The sequence below is a fragment of the Stomoxys calcitrans genome, chromosome 3, assembly GCF_963082655.1.
Source record: "Stomoxys calcitrans chromosome 3, idStoCalc2.1, whole genome shotgun sequence".
Lineage (NCBI taxonomy): Eukaryota > Metazoa > Arthropoda > Insecta > Diptera > Muscidae > Stomoxys > Stomoxys calcitrans.
In genome coordinates, this window is record NC_081554.1 from 7,394,649 (window position 1) to 7,402,442 (window position 7,794).

Here is a 7,794-nt window from a genome sequence, read left to right on the forward strand (position 1 = left end):
AGAAGCCGTTCAAGAACTGCCCATGCATCCCGAAAAATGCACTGTTTGGTGTGGTTTGTACGCTGGTGGAATCATTGGACCGTATTTTTTCAAAGATGCTGTTGGACGCAACGTTACGGTGAATGAACACATTTCGAACCGAACACTGATTTTGGTAATAAAATTCAATGATTTGCAAGCGTTGCTCGTTAGTAAGTCTATTCATGATGAAATGTCAAAGCATACTGAGCATCTTTCTCTTTGACACCATGTCTGAAATCCCACGTGATCTGTCAAATACTAATGCATGAAAATCCTAACCTCAAAAAAATCACCCTTTACTAGTATTGGTGAAAACAAGGGTGTATTCGTCACATGTACACATAACCATCATTCATGGCTGAAAAATCAAAATCATTTGATTTTTATCGATGAATGACGTCTATCGATTAACGGTTACAAAGAAATATGTCATCATTAATTGACAAATATTGATAAATAAGGTTAAGAAATAAGAAGTATGAAATATTAAACAAATTCAAAGAAAAATCGATGTAGCGTTTTAGGCAAAAGCTGTAATCAACATTTATACACGCAAGGCGGATTTAAAAAGGAGGTCTCACGAGAATATCTGTTAACACCCAGCCCAGTTTGACGGTATTAAGATGTCAGATTTTTGTTTGCATTCTCTTTGTTTTTGTCTTCTTTCTCGCATATTCTCTGCTCACAAACGTACACGTATACACACACTCACACACATTTCTTTGTGTGTGTTGATAAAACGTAGTAGTCAATCGATAAGACTTTTTCAACCTCAATTTTTGTCCTATCTGGCTAAAACATCCGTGGTAAGTATTCTCCAAATCTGCCTATAACCTGATACATGTAGCTCCCATATAAACTGATACCTCGATTTGATATCTTGAGCCCATGGAAGCCGCAATTTTTTTTATGCGATTGGATTGAAATTGCGCACATAGTGTTCTGTTGCGACTTTCAATAACCATGCCAAATTCGATTCTATAATCTTTCAAAGCTCACATATAAACCGATGTTCCGACTTGAGATCAGAGACCCCGTAATAGAGCTGGGACACTTTCGATAATAGCAAAATTCGATATTTCTAACAATAAGTATCGATAGTAATTTTTTTCCATTACCCACGAATTTTTTTCCATTACCTATGTTTCAAACGAAAATGAGAACTAAAAATCATAAGATCGCTTTATAACCATCAGCATCATCACCAGTTGGAAATCATGAGAGAGAGAAATCATTGCACAGAATTGTTGTCCAACCAGATCGCTTATTTTTGTTAATTTTTGCAAAAAAAAAATTAACTTTGCCGATAGTATATATAGGAAAAAAGTCAATCGATATTCAGACCAAAAATAAAATATCGATATTATCGATAGTGCCTCCGATTATTTGCCAGATTTACATCGGAAGCAAGGCTGATTTATAAGGGTGTTGTGGTTGTTGTACAAATGAGACCACCTTTAATTGTTTCGCGATGCCCCGGAAAGTAGAGCTGGCTGGATCGATATTATCGATATTCTATTTTTTGACTGAATATCGATTGATATTTTTCCCATAGATACTATCGGAAAAGTTTATATTTTGTGCAAATTTAAACCAAAATAAGCGATGCGACATTAAATGTATCTTTTAGGATGCATTGCGTTTATAGAGGCCGCAATTTTCAACCAAATTGTGCTCTAACACGATGCAGATATAATTTCAGGGTCCGCCCTCTAAACTCTGTTCAAACCGCGAATTTTTGCCTACTATGTCAATAAAAGGCCTCAAATAATAGGTATTTTAAAGTAGAAAATAAATTTGATATCCAATTTTGAGGACAAGTGCTTGGAGGTCGTCTCACTCCATAAACTCCCCCTATGTCAATTGGAGCTTTAATAAAAAGAAGAGCACGATGCTGATATTTTTCAAGGCTCAAGGTTAAACCTAAACCACACACATATACCGACTTTAGCAATATGTAGCTCTAATGTGTTTTTTGGGAGTATAGTATGAATCTGATATCCATTTTCGGGCCAAAGGATTTATCTACTTCAATCCAACACCAAAGCCAAGAAAATTAAGTAGATCTAACATCCAAACTTTTATGGGCGGACTATTTTCAAAAATGTCAGATTTCGGAGACAGGTGGGGAGATTTACGCGATATTTAGTTTGTTTATAATAACTCAAAAACAGAAATTTTGTATACTTATTTAAGGTGGGCGGCCGCCCCACCTCCAAATCCCGTCAAATGGAAATTAGAACCAATAATAACAATATTAGACTCAAATGAAAGGTATTCGAGACTAGAGCTCGAATCTGATACATGGGGTCCACCTCACCCCCATTCCGGACATATTTACCCACCGTAGCATTATAAGGCGCAAATGAAAGGTATTTGAGAGTAGAGTACCAAAATGATATCCACATTGGGGCGAAATATCTGAAAGGCCGTATAAACACCCCTAAACAGGACTTATTGTCTGACCGTGCCAGTATAGGGCTCAGATAAAATAATGCCGAGTTTACATGGCACATCTGATGTATGTTCATTGTAATAGTATTGGTGAAAACAAAGGTGTATTCGTCACATGTACACATAACCATTAGTCATGGCTGAAAAATCAAAATCATTTATTTTTTTTCGATGAATGACGTCTATCGATTACCGTTTACAAAGAAATGTGTAATCAATAATTGACAGATATAGAAATACACGTTCTGTGATAAAGATTAATAAAGCCAAAAATTTAACGGAACTCATGATGGTGGGTACCCAAGATTCGGCACGGCCGAACTTGCCATTTGTTATATTTTCCTATGACAGTGTGCTTCGCGCCAAAAATGAACACGTTCTTTATAAATGCTGAACAGCAGAAAGCCATCAGCCGACTTCAATAATTAGCTGCTTTTACACGTTAAGACATGTCATATGTAATTTCAAAAATAGCAACTCAGAAAAATTGAAACAAATGCTACTTTTTCGATTACATCGAGCTTTTATTTCATCGAACATACATGTTGACACAGGTCTATAAAAAAAAAAGTATTGGGTTGCCTAAAAAGTAATTGCGAATTTTTTAAAAGAAAGTAAATGCATTTTTAATAAAACTTAGAATGAACTTTAATCAAATATATAATTGCCATTTTGTTCGATAACCTTTTGCCATCTTCCTGGCAAATTTAGTATTCCACGCTCAAAGAACTTCTGGCCTTTATCTGCAAAAAACTGAACCAAGTGCGATTTTATAGCCTTATCATTGTCGAAAGTTTTACCAAAGATCGAAATAAAAATGGTAGTCTGATGGTGCAAGGTCAGGGCTATATGGTGGATGCATCAAAAGTTCCCAGCCAAGCTCACTCAGTTTTTGGCGAGTTACCAAAGATGTGCGCGGTCTAGCGTTGTCCTGGTGGAATATGACACCTTTACGATTGACCAATTCTGGTCGCTTCTCCTTGATGGCTGTATTCAATTTGTCCAATTGTTGACAGTAAACATCCGAATTAATCGTTTGGTTCCTTGGAACCAGCTCAAAATATACTACACCCTTCCAATCCCACCAAACAGACAGCATAACCTTCTTTTGGTGGATATCAGCCTTTGAAGTGGTTTGAGCTGGTTCACTATGCTTGTACAATGATCGTTTTCGACTAACGTCGTTGTAAACAATCCATTTTTCATCTCCAGTTATGATTCGTTTTAAAAACGGATCGAATTCATTGCGTTTAAGGTGCATATCAAAAGCGTTGATTCGGTTTGTTAAATGAATTTCTTTCAATACATGTGGTACCCATATTAAAATTGACGCCAAACAAACAAATTTAACAAAATTTCGTGCACTTTTTTTTCTAAAGCAAGCTTAAAGTAACAGCTGATAACTGACAGAAGAAAGAATGCAATTACAGAGTCACAAGCCGTTGAAACAATTTGTCAACGCCGACTACCATATTACCGACAATTACTTTTTGGGCAACCCAATGCAATACATGGCGATTACAGCGCGCTCTATTTATTATTATTAAAATAAAGAAACCAATATTATTAAGAATGTATTCCCATATGACTAGGCACATTCCTTTGCCCAACTCCTGCAGAAACTGTCTTAGTGGAGAATTTGGTTAATTTGAGGCAATTTTTCTTCTTAAATAAACCTACTGGAATGGGGTGGTGGATGGTGTGGATATTACATTTTGCTGTCTTCTTCAGTTTTTCTTTCCATAAGTATGAAAATTTTGGAATATATGAGTTTTCTCCAGATTATACAGTTGATCCAACCAAGTGCGGCTTGGACCAGAAAAAATTTTTCGACCTGCGAAGGTAAACAAAAAAGAAATTATTACTACTCACATTTTTCACAAAAATCTCCATTTTAGGCAAAGATGGTTTCCAAATATATGTTGACTGTGGAGGCTACGCGTCATGTGCGGCCGAACGAATCTTATATCTTATATACCCACCAATATGAATTTGACACTTTTTTTGAAAGAGTTTTTCAAATATATAGGACATACATCTGCACTTGTCATGACTATTGCAAATTTGCACATGAACATTCCATTAAGGAACAGGGGCCAACTTCTCACATATCAATGTGTGCTGTCCGATTCAGGTCTAATCTCAATGATAAGAGGCCTCCTTTTTATAGCCGGTCAGAAAGGCGTGTTGCAGTGCGACACCATTTTGGGGAGAAGTTTTTACGTAGCAAAGTACCTCTCAAATGTCGCCAGCATTAGGAGGGGATAACCACCACTGAAAAATGTTTTCTGATGTTCTGGGCTGGATTTGAATCTGGGCGTTCAGTGTCATAGGCGGACATGCTTACCTCTGCGCTAGGGTAGCCTACGCACTTGGCTAAATCGACTTGGAATGTCAAGAGGATCGAGAATATATATTTTATCTGAGGTCTCAGGTCAATATTTCGGTGTGTTACAAATGGAAATTAGTATATGGTGGAGGGTATAAAACCTTACATCCAAATGGAGGTCTGGGCTATCCGTTTTTTTTTTTTTTTTTAATTACCTATTTTGTAATACATATAGCACCCGTTTAAGTTGATAAAATTTACTTGAATCTTATCTGCAAATGCAAATTTTGCCCATGAACATTCCACTAAGAACAGGGCAAACTACTCACATATCAATGAGTGCAATCCGATCAAAGTTTAAGCTCTATGATAAGAGTCCTCCTTTTTACTAGGAGACCTCAAGCGGACTCTTTTGAAAGGATTTTTGAGCACAATCCAGGAAAATTTCAATATCGGACCATAAATGAAGATTCGGCAGCGCAAACAATTTTTCAAATTTTCGCAAGCCTGTAGTACCTAGCACTTAGAAATTTGCACATGGTATCTTTAACACCTTAGCTCTTACCATTCAAGATGTATTTGCCCCTTATCAAACGACAGTTTTGTTACTAGTTTTTTTTTTGTGTAATTTTACAGGCAAAATGGCTCGATCATATACACCTAGGCAAATTTATACATGTTTAAATTTGCCTTGATTTATACAATGTCGCATTTTTCAAGAGGGAAGTTGGAAAATGCTGCATCGTGGAAGTGATACCGCGATTTGGACAGTCAACAACTAAATTTTTTGTTAACTGTATGTCAGCTGTCCTGTTTAATAGAAAAATTTTTTTATGTAACAATTGAAAAACTTCCAAGTTTCCAAATTAGGTTTCTCTCTCGACCGATCTAACAATTATAAAGAAGAGATTATTAGCTTACACTGTTTGTAGAAGTTTTGTAGAGCTTTTTCGCATTGAAGATATCGCAGGATCGTTATGTTTAGGATATGTTTTATGCACTTATTTTTTTACACTTCTTACCCATATATTTTTTTTTAATACCTTTATTTCAAACGGAATTCGTCCCACAGTGAATGTACTTCAACATGTGCCGGGTTTTAAAAATACACCAGAGCACCTGATGAAGTACAATAGACATGGGACAGTTTTCTCTTTAAGGCACCCCCATCGAACAAGATGGGGAAAAGCGAGCTCCGATCTTGGTTGTTGAAACATATGTTCATATGTGACGAAGATGATGGCGATAACGATGATGATGATGACAATGACAATCATGGGTGTAGGCTTTGTGTAAATTTATGATGTCAGTGTCTAAAACTTCGCGCGCTACTTCAGGTACCTGACTGCACTTTTCAATATTCAGCCCCGGTCTCTGATTAGCGCGCAGAGTCGATAGACATTTATTGAGGTATCTGTTGTAATCGAAGACACACACACACACACACACGCAACACTAATACAATGAACTAGATGTAAAGCTTTTTGACTTGCACCGGAGGTTGCATTACGTATCGGTGCTGAGCAGCAATGCTGCAGATGGAGTACAAAGACAACTTTTCAATTTAAAAGAGCGACGGAGAAAGAGAGATAAAGAGGGAGCGCAAGTGCGAGAGACAACGAAAGAGAGACTTTATGACTCTCATCGTACGACCTTGTGTCCGCGCCTTGTAAAAAATGCTTAAGGTTAACGATCTACAGCGGCAAATGAGAAATGTATGCGAAAACTGCAGATCTATACCATATACACGCGCCGCTGCCCAAGCGTTGTCGTCTATGCCACAACTTTCAAAGCGAACGAGAACAAAGGCATATTGGTCACTGTTATTCGCGTTGTCGTTGTTGTTGTTAATAACGATGACTCGATGTTTGTGCGGTTTTTGTTTGTTTTTTTTTTATTTAATTTTCGAGTTTATAATAGTTACTCACCGACTGAGCGATCTTTATGTATGAAACGGCGACAAATATGGAGATTTACATTCTGTCTGTCTGATATTAATTTGCAAATTTGTGAACTCATTGCTGGTTTTTTGCAGGGTTGCCAACGTCTCTGCTCCACCAATTTCCGGAAATTCCAGGAATATTATTATGGCGACCGAATCAGTGCCAAGCCAACTGAAGGTTTGGGAGTTGTGGCAAATGAAGAGACATACTAATAAATAACTAACGAAAATAAATGTTGTCGAGTTGCTGCTCTCTCACTCTCTTCGAATGGCTCATTAGTTTTTTTCTTTGCACTTTATGGATGACAACACGATCGATATTGACTGATACTCACACCATACGCACACAAACGAAATGATTTTATAAGCGCCTTACTTACCGCTCAGGCGGAGCCCGAGCTTTGCTGCTTCTACTGATGTCGATGATTCGTTGGTGGTGAGTAATGTTCGTTTCAAACTAATTGCGATAAAAGGATATGACGTCATGCCCTCAAAAATTTATATGTACTGAAGACTTTGCAAAAATAAAAAAGTTGAAAGATAAATTAATCACCATTCAAAGTAAAGGAGTGGTTAAAAAAAAAGTCTTTTAACACCAACCCGAATTACAAACGAACATTTCTGCAAAGAAATATATTTTTTTTTTTCAAGAAATGTATCGATCGATAAATATATTTTTTTCATTGTGTGAGTGCGTAGGGGAGACCCAGAAATGACCCTGGTTTTCTAAATTTGAAATTGCGTTAAAACATATTTGCATACAGCTGCTCTGCCACAGCGAAAACATGAAAAACATACACACACCTCATTCGCTTGATCTTTTCCACTTTTGGCTCTCCCTCTCTTTCTTGTTGTTTGCTTGATTTTGTTAATACAACAAGACCAACCATATGGTCGCTTGGTTAGCTAGATGGCTTGCTTTTTCTTTGCCGCCTCTTTGTTGGCTAGAGTGAAGTACTCTACCTATGCGATGTTGCTGCTGTCTTTTCCTGCTCCCTGCTGCACTCGCCTTTTTGCGTTTTTTCTGCACACAAAAATGCTGTAAGAC

At 37.2% G+C, this 7,794-nt stretch overlaps 1 long non-coding RNA gene across 1 annotated transcript; it reads left to right on the plus strand.

The window, feature by feature from the left end:
• The first annotated feature begins 6,354 nt into the window (after positions 1–6,354).
• Positions 6,355–7,098, plus strand: LOC106090349 (uncharacterized). Its single transcript, XR_001221810.2, has 2 exons — positions 6,355–6,786; positions 6,840–7,098. It is a non-coding gene; the product is annotated as an uncharacterized LOC106090349 (long non-coding RNA).
• Positions 7,099–7,794: the final 696 nt, after the last annotated feature.